This window comes from Varroa jacobsoni, unplaced genomic scaffold (assembly GCF_002532875.2).
Source record: "Varroa jacobsoni isolate VJ856 unplaced genomic scaffold, vjacob_1.0 scaffold_1430, whole genome shotgun sequence".
NCBI classification, from domain to species: Eukaryota; Metazoa; Arthropoda; class Arachnida; order Mesostigmata; family Varroidae; genus Varroa; species Varroa jacobsoni.
In genome coordinates this window covers 196,266-213,162 of record NW_019214332.1, presented here as the reverse complement: position 1 = coordinate 213,162, position 16,897 = coordinate 196,266, and the positions used below count along the sequence as shown (strand labels likewise).

General features: G+C 40.7%; 1 long non-coding RNA gene across 7 annotated transcripts in view; it reads left to right on the top strand.

Annotated features, from left to right (window-relative positions):
- Positions 1-16,897, top strand: part of LOC111270022 (uncharacterized) — a 136,448-nt gene that overhangs the window by 114,175 nt on the left and 5,376 nt on the right. For 2 of the 7 annotated variants that reach the window (XR_002686076.2, XR_002686080.2), the window contains exons 2-3: positions 4,387-4,776; positions 10,095-10,306. This is a non-coding gene — a long non-coding RNA (uncharacterized LOC111270022). The other 5 variants (XR_002686079.2, XR_015314791.1, XR_002686077.2 and 2 more) reach the window with 5 other exon arrangements.

Genomic DNA, 16,897 nt, shown 5'->3' with positions numbered 1-16,897 from the left:
CATTACGCCATTATGCACTTTTTTTTACTATATACTCTGCACGGTATAGAACACATTTTTGGCAATACAAAAATGTTTACTTTTAATGCTTTTTATGCCACTCTTTTTTAGTGGAACATTTATTAAGCGCATCCAGCCTGGGTATGACCTTTATGGCAACAACTCTCTTATCGAAGATACCTTGCTAAAAAATGATGGAATTAATGTTCAGCTAATGCTGAATGCAAGTCAGCCGGTCCATTCTACGCGTTACGTTTACGTTGAGAATTAGCAAACGTTATCTTCAAGTTATGATAATTGCCTTTCCAATTTCCTCTCAATAGCTAGTTTCAGGCCGCGTAGAATAGGACCTCTATATCATCGCATTGAACAAAAGCTTCACTACATTTTTCTGAAGATCTAGCAAAGGTTACCCGAGTACTTCTGGACAACTAGCCTATAGACATCCCCCTCTATTTTTCGAGTTTAACGTCCGGTATCGCCGTTAGGCATTCCATCAGAAGACCGACTCTCAGCGCGAAACAAAGTGTATCTGTATCCAGAGTCGAAGATAGACCACAATGTGTCTCTATAATTAAGTAGGCAAACATTATCCGCTAAGCTATCATGAGAACCGTTCTAGAAGCACCTAATTGTTTCCAGTTTTACGGCCGGTACTTAAGCCATTTGGCATTGCTTCAAACGTTTACCTATAGGCACGAAGCGAAGTATATTTACGGTCAACTAAGACGACCACGTGTTCCAAAGACTGGCAAGCAAATATGTTTCCCGCAATCACAGGAACAACCTGAATGTATGCTGATAAAGAAGCTGCTCTACGCGATCTAAAAGGGTCTCCTTCGTTCTAATGGTGTAATACCTTTACAAAGCTGCGATTCTCTGTGGTAGTTTTTATGGACGATCAAATATACCTGTACATACTAGAAGCCTAGGTCAGTGGCCACCTATGTAGCTTAATTGTGCGCGGGAATTCTGCGTAGAACCTGCTGTGGCGAAACTCTATCTTCTTCTTAACTCTGTTTTTCCATGCGTTTTATTGTAGAAATCAGCACTCCCTAAAGCCGGAAGCCCCAAACCTATAGGACATTGCCTGATTGAACCTTATTACATTCGCCAAGAGTTGTATAAAGCTATGTTTTATACATGTTCATTTCTGGAAGAAGTATTACTCAAACATACATGGAAACACAAAATGCAGCCGCATTTATCAGTGAGAAGATATATTTCGAAAGAAACATTTTAGAAGTACGCCCGACAATTCCTACTGGTTTCGCATACAGCAACCTTTGCCGTTGTTTAAACCTGCCGTATTTTATTATTATTGTAGATCGGTAGTCTAATCTAGACCTGTTTAAAACGGTTTGCGGAATTATTTGCTCAAGTAATCTTTTACAGGTCTAGTTTAAAGAAGGACAAAAGACTATACTGTGGACACCAGAGGCGTCCATAGACTTCTATAGTCTTTCTCTGCCGGTTTGCTATCGTTAGCAAAATGGCTCTATAGCTCCATCCAAGCTAATGATAAATTAAATGATCGGGTAGCTCCGCCTCTTTCTTCATTGCCCTACTTTCCACAACCGTTCAGTAGGCCGTTCGGCCTTTTGCGTCAGCCTTCTATATATACTTTAACATACGCGAAAGCACAGACACAAACACGGTTTAGATACTTTTGACTTTGCAGATACGTTGAACGAGCCAAGTTCCAGAACCTATTAAAGTTCCATTAGAGTTAGGGAGAGAGACGTTGGAGAAGCTGAGCTATTTGCCATCTCATGTGAAGGCTTCAAATTCAGCGACGCTCAACCCACAGTCTCCTCATATTATTCCTAGACCCCGAAGTGCAGCGTATTGAACCCTAACCTCATGCTTGTTATCGCTGGTAGGCCTTAGTTAAATAGTGTTCGATATCAGCAGAAACAGCACTTGGGTGAAAACGAGCGAAATTTGAATTTTCACTAATGTTAACATGAGGCCGCTGCTTCAAAAGAGGTTGTCGTTATTTACCGATTGCCGACCTTAAGCCTAATTTTTTCCGCTTCAGTCGGGACCGGATATCGACCAGTCTGTACGGGGCCCGATAATAATGTAAATGGTAGTTCGATTGCAAAATCGGTTGTTTGCCTTGCATAAACTGCCCAGTATTTGAAGTTAACAAGTTTAAATACACTTCCGATGCTCGCTTCTAGTGGAAACTATTATCTTGCAGCCACCTCGTGGTATCTATTTATCGTCTGCTACATCCACTGCTTGCAAATGTTTTTTCTCTATTTTCAGCAGAATTTTTCTGCATATCTACCGTGGTGAAATCCATGATGCGCTAAGGCTTCGGCAAACAAAAGCAAAATATTTTTATCCGCGGTACTCTTTATAGAACTCCAGGCTTATTCCTAAAAGCTGGCGCCCGTGCCCTCAAAGTTTCTACATAAGGTGCGTTTCCCTCTAAGGTATGGCGAACGTATTTGAACAGTTTTCTTTTAAATCAGGAATAACCATTAAGAGGTTACTTCCTCAAGCAAATCAAGGCAAAATCGTTTCAAGATACACACAATAAGACAACGCGTTAAAAGACGTTATTGGAAAATTTGTTTTGCAGCTCAAATTAGTTGCTGCGCTAATTAATTAAATGTGGATAGAGCCATACGATTTTAGAAAATCTATTTGAAGAGTGTAAAGTGTGAAAGCTATTTTCAAGGAATAATTTACTATAAATAGTTACTTTATAATAATAACTTCTCTAAGGCTACTTTAATAGAGACTGGTTGAAAGTTTAGTTTTTTCTAGAACTGGACGTCATGCTGGGGCCCAAACCACTTCCGCATGGCTATTACATTGAAAAATGAGCGTTCCGATATGAGGGCCTTTTCTATGTACCCCCGGCGACCACACGACACCATTGTGTCTGTACAAATAGTTTAATTTAGGAATTAGCAAGGCCTATTCAGGCTATCACTGAAGACTAATCGTTCCAATGATATGTTATTGTTAGCAGTAGCGAACGGTAACGCTGTCTCTGGAGTTCGATGCACCTCAAAATGCATGTTTCTATGTTGCGGCTGTGACCTCATGATACAACTTAATACTGGTAACTTAGATGGATCCGATTATGATTTAATCACCACAATGTATGCGTAGATTTTAGATTTTTAAGCTAAAATATGCCTGCGCCCTGAAAGATTGTACAGCGTCGGCAATATTAAGTTTCTAAAGGTGGAGCCTTGAACAGCGTATACGTTGACCTTCAAATACGTGTAATTCAGCAACGGCGTAATGTGCTTGTTCGAATTTGGTTCGCTGAAAGGCTAGCGATCTCATCTGTTTAGATTCGCTCTTGTTTTTATTGTATCCGTACTTTTATTATTTCATAATCATTCTAGTGCAAAATATTAAATCTATAGCATCTATGAACGTGACCTTTGCTATGGAAATTTAGCAACAGAGATCATCGTTGTGCTTGACGAAGGTTTTCGGCTTGCAGCAGTCACGGTTGGATATCTATATGAATAAACTGTTTGAGTCTTCAAATGAGTCTGCGGAAAGAAGGTCCATAATTATTAGCTAACTGTAGTGAGAGACCGGTCCGTCTCATAATGCACGTGAGGTTGAGCTGACCTTTGTTACCAGAATATGGAAACAATGAACGAAACCCGAAAAGAAACACATCGGGTCATCTTTCAAGATACCGCTAAGACTCGGGACGTCCACTTAGAAGAACATCCTTGCCTTGCTTTTTTTCACCTCATCCTGCCCCAATTGAATAATATTTAGTTTTCAATTTGAACAGTCGTTTACAGGATGAAGTAGTCAAGAGCAAAGAAGATGATGACCACCTTGTCTAATTAATCCACTCGTGGATGCCAATCCTTTTAGTGCCGGAATAAACAAACCGCTAGTGAAATGGTGATAATTCATTAATCACGCGAGTGCCTACATCAGATAAAAATTAGACTTTTATTATAAAAAAAAAAACGCATACATTTTGTGTACTGTTTAATTGGCATTATTAGTTTTTTAGTTGGCAATTAAAGTTGTGGCATATCAAAGGACCTAATCCTTTCAAATAGAGTCAAATTTGAAACCTTCCTGTAAAATTGAAAACAAGCGGACGCATTGTATAGACATTGCCCCTTTTTGACTTAGCTTTTCGTACCCATGTTAAATTGAGTTTCTCAAGTCCTCTCAGAACTCCAGTTTATGAACTGAATGCAAGCAGCCAACTATGACTGTTCACTTTGCATTTAAAAAATAATACATCGCCCCTTTTGACTCACCGTAAAAAGACTCGCGTCAGTCACTGCCCTTCACTACCTTAAGGAGCGTTTCAACATTTATGGCATACGCAAAACAAATCTCATACGCTATTGATATGCGTCTCTTACTTTTTTTCAGAGGCACAAAAAGGCCAGCAGGACTTTACACCTGTTCCCGTGATAGCTTAGCGGATAACGTATTTGCCTGCTAATCTCATCGACACGTAGTAGTCTTGGTTCGAGCCCAGGCATAGGAGGCAGACTTGGTTTCCAAGGAGAATGCCGAACAGCTGTGTACTTCTGGGACACCGAATTCAGCGTCAACGGATGGTTTGATCCGCGTCTGGTCGACTAAGACTGGTACGAAAGCCTGTGTGTTCCATGTCATTTGTTGGGCGAAGGGGCATCCAGGCCGGCAACCGATTGTTACTGTCCAACGAAGAAAATTACGTGCGATGTGTCTTTTGGATTCAGGAAGCTAGAACATAACGACCTGGCAGCCAGCTAGACCTCTTCGTGTCAACACCGAGTAAGCGTTCTTGACTTAGGTAATACTACTTCAGCGCATAGGAGGACCGAAGATGCTAATATAGTGCATCAATATCGATGCAGAAGCCACTAACCTGGTAGTCCGACGTTGTGAAGATACAGCCTTCAGTGTATCTGAGGGTACCTTGGTGCGTATTTGAACAATCGGCCAAAAAGAATTATCTCAGTGGTGGTAACAGTCATGGTGATCAAACAGCAAAATGATAGTATTACTCAGATCGATATGAAACCTAGTGTGATATAAGGTATACTTCCACTGAACGAGAACCCTTGTAGAAACGCAAATTTTTAGCTGATAAAACGGCTACCAGGTTAAATTGACGAATATAATTTCGTCTAATCCTCGGTTGTGTGTATATTGTAAATATTTATCTTTGATCACCAATCGAATAAACATAGAGCATTGCCTCAAACAAGTTCGGAACTTGCTAATTTTTATTAAAGACAAGAAGCGACAACACTTAACGGATCTGCTTTATGAATTAACATTTATAAAAGTTAAAAGTAGTTTCCAACAAATTGCAATTCATAATCCTTGTGGCGTGGGCGTCCAAGCGATTGTATTCACAAAGCCACGTGGGTAAATGCCGTACCGTTAAAATATACGTTACATTATCTTTTGGGCTCCCTATTTGGCTACGCGCGTTTACTATCATCATTGCATTTTAATAAAAAAGCTGTTTTTCGGCAGTTTACGGAGAAAAAGCAGCGGTTACATGGATGGAGGCCTAGGTTACCCTGCAGGTACTTTCGGCACCGGTCAGGAAAAAGCGGCAACGGTTTCACAAAGCAGAAAGCAGCTCCACTGAGACAAGGGTCGTTTCACGAACGAAAAATCAAAGGGGACAAACGTCTACGAAGTTCCTTTTTCAATACGCTTTGGAACCTTAACTAGAAGCGATACCAGAATCGGATACCGGGAAGCCCCGACGTGAAACGAAAAAAAGCACCTTTCATAATGGGTCAAATTGAACCGGGAAGCGGACTTGACTGAAGAAGATATTGAACTAAACCTCTATAGACCCGAATTAAGAAGCTATATAAATATTATTTTGGTATTTTTAAATATCAACAAGATATTCATAGAGCTGGCTGCGAACGAAACTACCTACAACTACCGAAAGAAACACTGTGTATGACATAATACTTTAATCTGCTAAGGAGGCTCTTACCCACGCGAAGAATTTTAGAATTATAGGTACATAATCTACTATATAGAGAGATCACGATGGCCAAGCTACCAAAGTCTGCGTAATAAATTAATATCAGAAATTCGCGTGAAGAATGCTTAATTGTATCAACTTTATCAAATTCATTTATCATATATCTATCAATATTACATTGGTCTTTATTATGGCGTTTTATTATAACATGTATTTATTTTACATGATGTGTGTTCGAAACGATAGCGGCACTACCTTCTTCAAATCCACCCGCCGAAGAACCTCACCTAGATCTAAACAAATAGTGTGAATAAATCAAATGTTAATCCCTAGCATATTTAATATAAATCAAAGGCAGCCCTATGCATCGTGCTAGCTAGTATACACTGCAATCTCATTTGTGACTAAAATTGTTTGGATTAGTGATTAGATTTTTGTGTTCCTTAAGTTGGTCACTTACGATCTAACTTCGAATTGATTCAAACATATGTGCACTCTCCTAGATGCCAGACGCCTAGCGAACAACGGCGCACATAGACAATTTCCCTTGGCTGCCCCTCAGCTGGAAGTGCCGCACGGCTTCCGGCTCTTGAAGCTCTTAAAACGATACTACAGCAGGCGCCATGAAGTGTTCGCGCTCGACTTGACAACTTCCACTCGTTCCGTCCACTAAATTTAATACATTTAAGATAGCCCAAACTCGATACCGAGTATAAAGACGCTTCGTTTCGCGCTGGGAGCTAGCCATATAAGCAATGATTAGCAGCAGCACGAAACGTAAAACTTCAAACCTCGATTAAAGTGACTAACAAATAATATTAACCGAGAATCCTCATACGAAGCTGAAGGCATTTTGACCTCAACAAAGTACAAAGTCAGTGTACTTTAAAATAGTGAAGCTTTTTGGCATAGCGCGCTTTATCTTCAACGTAAAATGTGTGGATTCCGAGGAGGCAGTAATTGTGGAAAATTTTGTATCCATGTCTTTGAAGATCGAACACGTATTTCATTTAAGATAGGCTTTGTCTTCTGAGAAAGAGCGCTTTAGCGGTCGTTTAATCTATATTTAGACAAATCATTAACACCATGTTTTAGTTATATTTCGGGCCACAACTAATAATAATAAATCTAGCAATATTTGCTGACCAAAATGAACAGCCAAAACTACCGGCAAAAATACGGTCGGAAGTTTTAGATGTACGAACATAACCAACAAAAAAATGTCGCTTGAGTCACCTACACTATACGAGGCTGTGCCTGAAATTATCAAATGGTTATATATAGTCACAAAGTCCACTTGAAACACCTATGTACTCAATCAGCGGACTGTACCTATAATCTATAGCTATCCGCATGACAATGCCCACTTTGTACCTGACGAAAAAGCCATTAACAGAAAGTCTTTTCACCAAGTCTACATCTTTACTCCTCATGTTGTCGTAAAATCATTCTCCGTGATCGCTGTTCTTTCTCTCTCTTTTGATCGCTGCATTCTGTCAGTCTTGTTTTAACTTCTCTCCCAGTTTCTTCCTCGATCTTCGCATTTGCGGATTCGCAAGTTTTTGCGCATGCTCTATGCCTCCTGGCGTGGATGTGGCCACCGTCCCCCACCGGTCGCCACTGCTATCGTGACCACCAGGCAGTGACCGCCTGTAAGCCATAGACGCTGCCTTTGCCGTTTAAGTAGGTTCTGCTACCAGCGCTACCGCTACAACTACTGCCCTTTCCAACACCCGTAGGGATAATATACTCTACCATTACCATAATGAATAAAGGTGCTGGGGGTGAGAGTCGCTTAAAGGCAGTGCTAGAGAACTGAGGCTTTATTTTGCAACGAGCTCGTGAGGTAGCGGAGGACTGCGGCAGAGCGCTTATCTGAACACGAGTTTGTGGTCATGGAGTGCGGTAGCCAGTCAGTCCTACTTAGCGTAAAAACGTCTTGTCGCGCCTGACCACCCCAGTTAACGCACTCCAGTTAACCCACCCCTTTATTTACCTTTTAGCATACTAAAATTTTCTTTACGATTCGCCTCTGTCCTATGAACTCGTGCAGTTTCCTTTTAGCTGAATCTCCTTCTTTAGGTTTTTAACATTACTAGTAGCACTTCATGAAAATCGTCGCCCGATAAGTGACAACCTCGCCGTTGCCCGGCTGCCTGTTGATCATTAGTCGCGGCTTGAACACTGCCTTGGTGTCCTGAAGAAATAACATTGAGAAAAAGGGGAGCTGTGACAATGACGAAAGAATCGTTGTCCCTAAACGCCGGCCACCGAACAGCGGAGATCTATCTCAATGCGGTACAGTCACAGCGCACTGAATTACAACGGCTCAGCGTACCATGGGGTAGGCCTTGCTTAATCTTCACGGAACTGCCCATTGCTAATCTATAGAATATCCTGGACGTTAGTTGTCGTCGAATGAAACTGCATTATTTTCGCCGCATACCCGTAGATGTGTACACGCGCGTGGGTTTATATGAATATCATACTGGCAGGCAAAGGGTGTAGGAACCCTTTCAGAGACTTCAGAGACGCTTCAGCTCGTCGGGGGACATACTTATCATCTAGTGAATGCATAACACTAGTGGAACCCGAGTAGAACATATGGGTATTTTTGGCTTAAATTTGCTTTAAGTCAATTTTTAATAATCAACTACCAAACAATTTACATAGAGCCTATTTATTTATTTTTATATATATGTATATATATTATCCTATATTTAACATCTGAGAAGCGATCAATGTTACTAGAGGCACGCGCGTCTATGTGGAAACAAAAAGAAATGAGAACGGTAAGCAGTTTCATAATTTACCTTTTATCAAGCCTCTCTAATACATTTAAACGATATCTGTATGCTTAATGTCCTATCTGTGTTTTGTTAGTTATTTATATTTGGTTAATAACACTGAGTCGCGCTAGGCTTGCCCGCAGGATTGCCCTGATGTAAATAATGAGTCCCAATTGGGTTGAAGAACATACCGGGCTAGATTTATATGTAAAATTTTAAGCCTATCATATCTAACATTATTAGCAACTATTGGCAACTAAGATGAAATCTCTTATCCATACGGAACCCCATGTAAACAGCATTACCGGATCGCGTTGTAGACGCAGCCTACTTAGCAACGTCTCATAAAAAAAAGTTATAATTTTATATTGTATATTTTTTTTTGTTTTGAAAATGAAGTGTCAAATATCTCTTTCGTGATAAAAACGAAAAATAAAAAAAAACATATTTATAAGCAACGACAATGCCGCAAAAAGCTTTGGAGACCAGACGATCTATCGATGCCAATTGTGTAAGTGGTATTAGCGGTTTCGTGATACACGAAAAATTCTGAGGGTGGTTCTTATTTTAAGCGATTTACCAGAGCAAATGCATTTAAAAAGGTGGAAGAAGCAAAGCAAGTACTGTTTGGGGGTCGCCAAATCATCGTAGCGTTCGATGTATTGTACAGGCTATAGTCTGTGTGGTTGGATTTTGAGGAAGTGCAACAATCCACCATCCATCAACAATTGACACACTGCCTAATGCGGCCAACAGTGCGTGGGGTTCAGCTTGATGCGTTATTATGTCACTACGGAATGGAGACAAATACTTGCGTATTGCTTCAAAGACAAACCAGGCCGAAGAAAGCTGTAAATCTATATTTAAGATCAAATTTCTTCCCATTTTCCAGAGCAGAGGATAAACCTGAAACGATAAAGGAAATCAAAAAAAAAAACGAAACATATCTGAGCCTCGGTACTTCAACTGAGATGCAAAAGCCTTTTCTGACCTTAGAGTAAACGGTGACACACGTACATTGAATCCGGCAAGAATCAATACACGTGTGCGTATATCAAGGTGGAGAACAAGAATTTAGATGGCCGAAATGTTTAATTTGTATGAGGCCAAAACATCAATACTTTGTTTATACAATAGCTTGTTTCGTAAACGCGTTACTTTATAATTTTACTTTCAGTCTTTTCCATTATTCATTCTATTATATTTCCAGTATTCTTTTTGTCGCAGACTCTTTGATGATTTAACTTGATTAGATGGAGCTCATTGGTAGAATCTTAACATAAATTCCATGAAAAAATAAGGAAGGATAAAATGTATGTATATCTTATTTTGTCTCTACCGCACAGCGGTGTTGACCAATTTTGCAAACTCCATAGGTGTGTGCGACATGAAACACGTATGATGGTGGTGTGGGAGGCGAAAAGAAAAACGGCAGGTTAAGACGGATGCCATCCTCCAAGGACGTTTAAGTCTCCCGATTTTCCTGCTGCCTAACACACACGTTCCCGCGGGAAGTGTTTTTGCGTTGCGGCCCATTATAATATACGTGCACAGCAAGGTAAGATCGTAATCTATAGTACCGAAACTGCCCAACGCTGGCGTGGAACATGCTAGCCTTTAAAGTTATCTCGCACGAGTTTCATGGTAAGCACAGACGGCGCAGTGAGTAATTATACCCGTCACGTAAAACTAGGGGCCTACTAAGATTGTGGATAATTATTGAATTTTATCTGTCTGTAGATTTCATATTTTATCCCCATCCGTAAAACATGTATCCTCTCTTCTTTTCGTTTTTAATTCTAAATAAAGGAAAAGAAATTAGAGGCAATTTGTTCACGAAGACATGAAATTTTCACTTTTAAGTTATACTATTGATAACCTCGCCCTCTTTCCGCATTGGGCTTTAATTGGACAAAAGGAGAGATTTCAGAGAGTGGAAGTAATTAACATGACAAAACTGCCTTTGGGATGGAAGGGGGCCACCTGGTGGCTGTTTGTAAAGGAACGGAATTCCAATAACATACAATGAATAACTTGAGCGGGAACTTCGATCTGCATCCGCGTTGGTTTGCTTCGAAAAGTATTCACTCCCTGAATCAAACAAAGGCCAAAGGACTTCTTATACATTTATATTAGTAGGCTCTCAATTAGCCTAATGATCGTTGATTCAAATGGACGGTTCCTTCCATTCGAATAGTAATAGTTGAGTTTATTTTAGAGCACTCTAATACGCAGATCAGATTTTCCCAATTCACGCGTGGTGAAACGGAAGCAGAGTTTCACAGCTATCGACGGGGCAAAAATCGCTAGGTAGTTTGAAATTTTTTCTTTCTACTGAAATCGCAGCGAAGTAGACAAAAAGAGATACTCATGCAAAAAGTCCAAGCAGTGAAGTGACCTTTTACCCACTCTGCCCGCATACATTTAACCTTAAATACATAAAAAATTATGTAGACGGTGCAGTTGTATGTTACATATGCGTAAAATTTACTATGCAATATATGAAGAGCGTGCCACGCGTGTGCGTGACAAACACATTACCCTGTTCACTCGTTCTTAATAGCTATAAATACTTGTGTCGATCTAACTCTAAACATATTTTTAATATGAGGTTCTGCTTGCTTATGTATCTACTTGAACGAGTCTAAGCAGAATCAGTGGGCAGGCTTCTTTCGCTATGGCCGAAGTCAACTGTATTCGGGATGCACAGGCACACTATCGGCTTGTTAGGGATGCTATCAGTATATCCACATGTTCTACAGACCGCAATTCCGAAACGGCCGATTCAGTGACATCTGTGGCACAGCGTACGATCAACTATAATGTGAAATGATTTCAGATGTCTTTCAGATGTTAATGCGTATAAACAACTTTTGCCAGGTATAGTAAAACCGTTTGTCCGTAGGATAATGCTGGTACTTGACTGCCCTTGTTCAAGGGCTTTATTCGGAGTGTCGATAATATTTGATAGAAGTGGCTCCTTTCGGCTAGTAGATCTTCTTTAAGAACGATTGATATCTAATTTTGCCCAGTATTCGAAAGATCTAAAATTATCGTCAGAAATTATGTCTAAGGATCTGGATAATTTAGCTTTAAGTGTGCAATATTGCTACTTAACACTAACATTTTCTCTTGGCTCAAAGGAAGGCATCACTTCCTTAAAAAATCGGGAGCTTTTTTAAAATTAAAAAACGCAGTTACACTGTATTATTTCTTCACAAGTGAAGTCAAACTTGAATCTGAATCGAATGTGGAAACTGAATCTGTATAATTATAATACTAATAAGTAATAACGAACTTATAGCAGCGTCTTTACAAATCCCGAGTGAAGGCTATTTGCGCAGAAGGACACCCTTCACCCAAAATTTATATGAACAACCATATATTCTAATACATAAATCAGGGTGTGTGACAGATTACTAACAAGTCTAATACGGATCCCCTTTCAATGTCGATATCGGCAACGTTAGGCCATATATCTTGCTCCGACAGGCAGTCTGTCTAACAATCCATTGCTCGATAACAAAGAGATATCTGTAGGCCGAGTAGCGCTCGTTGGAAGCCCTCTACCGATATCATTAATTTGCCCTATCGAATAACTTTGCTTTGGTGAACACCGACTATCAAAGTCATCTTTTATGTCTACGGATGTTAAATTACCGTATGTATGTATGTATGTATATATATATATATATATATATGTATAACAATCTTTAGGTTTTTTTCCGTTATCCTTTAGGTTATCTTATCGACAAACACTTAACTGGCCATCGACGCAGCAATGTGTATATTCCAAATAAACATTCCCATTATGAACTACCATAGAATTCGTACGTACTGCCAATTATTCAACGATCTACACAACCGTTTATAGACTTTTATCGCGGATCCGCTTTGATTTATATAAAAATGCACGCTGCTAGGAAGTGAATCCCAATGAAACCACTTTTCTTGCTATAGGTAGATCGCGTGCGTCCATATGGGCCTTCATCAGTAAAACACAGGAACCGTGTTGAATGAATTGATTGAACTATAAAGGACACAGACTAACAACGTGTGAACTTTATTGGTGCCGTTGAAATAGGCTGATACATAAGACCACACCTCTCGGCTTTAAACTTCGCTAGCCGTTGTTACAGGAGCACAATAGTCACCGATCCTCAGATACGGATCAACATGTAATTTCTGCGACGTCATTAGAAACGTCGTAACGGATGCGTGAACTCGCGTAGGCTCTAGGCTTCAAGAAGCACTAAAACCAGAAAAAAGACGCTGTTCAGGAAGAGCCGGAACTCGGTGTGCCAAGTGGCACGAAGGAAGGGTTGCCTGGACACAAGTCGATGCTGAGTCAGCCGATATGCGGAGACCGATCAAAGGTGGCGCTTGAAAGTCGCCGCCTGCAGGTTTCCATCCATTTGGACCAGTTCGAATTATACGGGGCTCACTTCAACTCGCTCTATGGGGACGGCATAATTTGGAATGTCTTTGCTCTTTAACAGGGTTGGCTTTTTGTGTTCCTCGAAGACAAAAAGAAGGGCATTGTAGTGGCGTCCATTCATTGTGTTAAGCCATGTTCTACATTCATCTTGCCAAACAAAATAAGGGGGCCAGATTCTTCGCAAAAGCAGGAGTCCTAACAAGAATATGTAGTCTAACGATGTGTTAACTATCGGCTAATCGTTAACGATAAGGACAAAGGGTGCGTGCGTTGAAGATTTTCACGCACACGTAACAAGATAATGTACACTCTACAAAAGATTATAAAAAGACTTTCACGGATGAATGCAAGTCACAAGGTCATGTGGGAAAACAATTGTCGACCAACGACATATACACATAGTTTAGTGATGAAGTTCAGCAACAGGCAAAGGGAAAAGGCGCTTCAAATGTCTCTTAGATGGTGCCATGACAACGCGCGTGTTTATTAATCAAAAAGATACAGAAATTGTCTGCGTTTGAATTTGGCCGTAGACACACTCTGATACACTAGAGCAGTAAATATGGTAATTCTTTTCTCTGTCTGGTCTTTCCAAATCACCTATACTATGTTCACTAGCCTGACAAATATCTGAGACAATGATGAGACCCTTCCTGAAACGTACTGCTGAAAGTCATTCACGGCAAAAGCTTTCATAGACAACTTTTCAATCTCATTCACTAACCCTTTATAAACCCAACGCTAAGGACGAAGCATACAAAAAAGGTATTATATAAAACTGTAGATTTTATAAAAAGTACTTCCTGTTCGAAGATAATTAATGTCAGGGCAATGTTTCTCCGACGCATATTAGCTTTTACTGCGTGTTTGTTGGTTCTTGGAGGTAGTTAGCGGCTTGTCCTCTTTCTGCGTGACTCATGCAAACAAGCTTCCATTTACGATCCTACTTGTCGACTACGGCCGCTTCAAGCTCGTACACATGTGTCTGTCACCTCACATTTGACACTATATCCGCCTGTTCCCAAAGGATTGACCTATTACAGTTACAAGACAATTTTATAGCCTTCGGGGTAACAACAGTTACCAGTAAATTTAATGGTACAATGCCCGTAAACAAGAAGTTAGAGTCTTCACCACTGGGCCCGTGGGAAAGGATAGGAAAGCCTGCCAAACAAGTAAATGTATGCTGGGCGCACCCATGCACACCTATTGATACTGTTGCCGAAAATGCTACCTCCCCCATCACTTCCTGGCTGAAAATGCGAAACTACTTCAAGCGAACAAATAATTTTTTTCGAAGTCAAGTGACCACTGCGCTTCACATGAAATGCGAAGTGAAGCTACGGAGCAAGATGAGGTTCAGATATAGGCCCAGAATGTTTACTGAAAAGTCCCTTGCAAAACGTGTTTTATATTTTACAGCTAGAAAATTACAATTGGGCGTCAAAACTTCGATATCTCTATTAACGATTCTCAGACTGTCATGACGCTTTAGCCGCTGTTACTGTGAGAGTAAGCATCGCTAAACGCCTGCGTTACTGAATATGCATGTACAAACGTTTAATGATAGGTAGATACTGCCGAGTTGCGATGTAAGTCCATTACAAACCATGTGTTAGCGCGGCCACCGTATGAAATGGTAGTTGGGACTAGCTATTCTCAGTCTTCACGAACGAGAGTATAGAGCACAAAGAGGTCATCCACTGAGTATAATGCTAATAGCTCCCATCTATTATCCTAATGAGCATAGTTGACCGCTAATTCAAAAACCACCGTCGGCTGAATGCCGGCGGAACGTCCAAGGCTCCTGCAGCTACTTCCCCGATTCAAAACGTACGTTTAGAAACCGGAGCGCCGTACGCCGCCGGGTCCGTGTGCCCTAGTGCTGTGTACGCGAAGGCATGAAGTGAATAAGGCACATTTTGCAAAAGATAAAAGTGCTAATATCGCTAGCAGACACAAACGGTGAAAGAAAAAGGCAGAAAGTGGTAAATGGCCGGAAAAAACTGCTAGAGCAAAATTAGGTGTGGGCGTGAGATGCCGTCTTGTATAGCTAAGTTAGATTGGTGCAGGGCCTGCGGAGCGTCCTGACAAAGACCCAACTACACGACCACAAAGGGATGCCCTGCAGACACTATCACACTTGGTGATTGTCCCTAATTAAAACTCACGTGGTGAAAGGTCAGAAGAAAAGAGGCGCGGAGATATGGGTCAACTAGATTGTTCAGTTTTGAGCTCAGCAGCGGGGGGATGAAACAGGGGCTACAGAGAAGGTTCTAAACGTTCTTGACCGTCGTAACACGTCATGGGTGCGAATTATGGGTAGTGGGTCTCGTCCTATCTCTCAATCAATCAAGACGATCACCTGGCTATTAGTTAATGTGATTTCACTGCCATTATGCCAGGTCGACCCCAGAAAAATCGTATACGATATAAACAAGAATTGATTAGAGCAACTGGTTAGGCGGATTCTAGGGAAAACGGCCATCTTTTTTTTCAAAATGTTTGTCAAAATTAAATTCGCAAGCATAAGTATTGCTGACAGATCGGTTTCCTTCATGCCACACGTAATATTCTTTAAGCTTTGACGCATGATAATATTGTGAGTAGGACGCAGCTTCGGCGTCAGCTCATGGCTTCGTCTATCTGTGGCGTAAAGTAAATAATGGTGCTAGTGTTCATTTGGCAAAACAATAAAGCCATTGCAGACAAACACCATCAACTGGAAATTGCACCATAATTTTCATACTATCTATCTATAGTTCCTTACAAAGTGAATCGGTTTGAGGCGGCCTACATTTTTTACAGGAACCTTTTATGTTGAAATGATTTCGGTACACCACTCCGTGACATCGGAACTATTGATTTTTGGCCTGCCGAATGACAGCCTGCGTAATTATATTGCGTGTTCGTTAAGCGTGCTTATCAGTTTGTAGTGGAAATCGTGCCTGACATATAAACTCAACTTCAAGTATAACGCTAAAAAACAATTGGAACACACAGGTTATATATAATGGTATGGAAAATCGGTTTTGACACAACCAGTGACATCTCATATATACTAGGTCAGAGGAAAACATGATCGACTCCGAGCCTTGGGTCCTTGATCCTGTTATAGATCGTATCCTCTCTGCTGGCCCCTAACGTCATAAAAAGCATTCATAACAATTTCTAAAGACGATATATCTTCTAACAACTAACCTAGATGGGCATTGGTGGAGGAAAGGACCCGCTGCGCTAGTGGAATGGATATTGCCTAACTTCAATTTAAAGATACGGAACCTTGCATAAGCGCTACATACTCCATTAATTTAAGCTCCGATTTCAAGGGCACTCATTTTTAAAACATTTGTAGATCCTGGGAAGCTCGATCAAGCGCATGTGAACAGGCGAGCTAGAGGCAATGAGAACATTTTGCCAGTGCTTAAAAACATGAAACATTTTAGAGTTAATTAGCAATAGGCCATTGCTTTCGATAACCACCACCCATTTGCATATAGATCATGTTTCCGAAGGTTGCTGAAAAATTATCTTCATAGAAAACAATAACTTTCGATTGTAATAAAAATGTGACACGACTTTATGGAGAAAGTTGAGGCAGTGGTGCATCAGTCTCTTTTAACCAGGCGCGCAGACATTGAAGATAACATGTCAGACCACGCTATCGAAGCGCATATTTATTTCGGACAGAACTAGGTCGATGAGTCGACG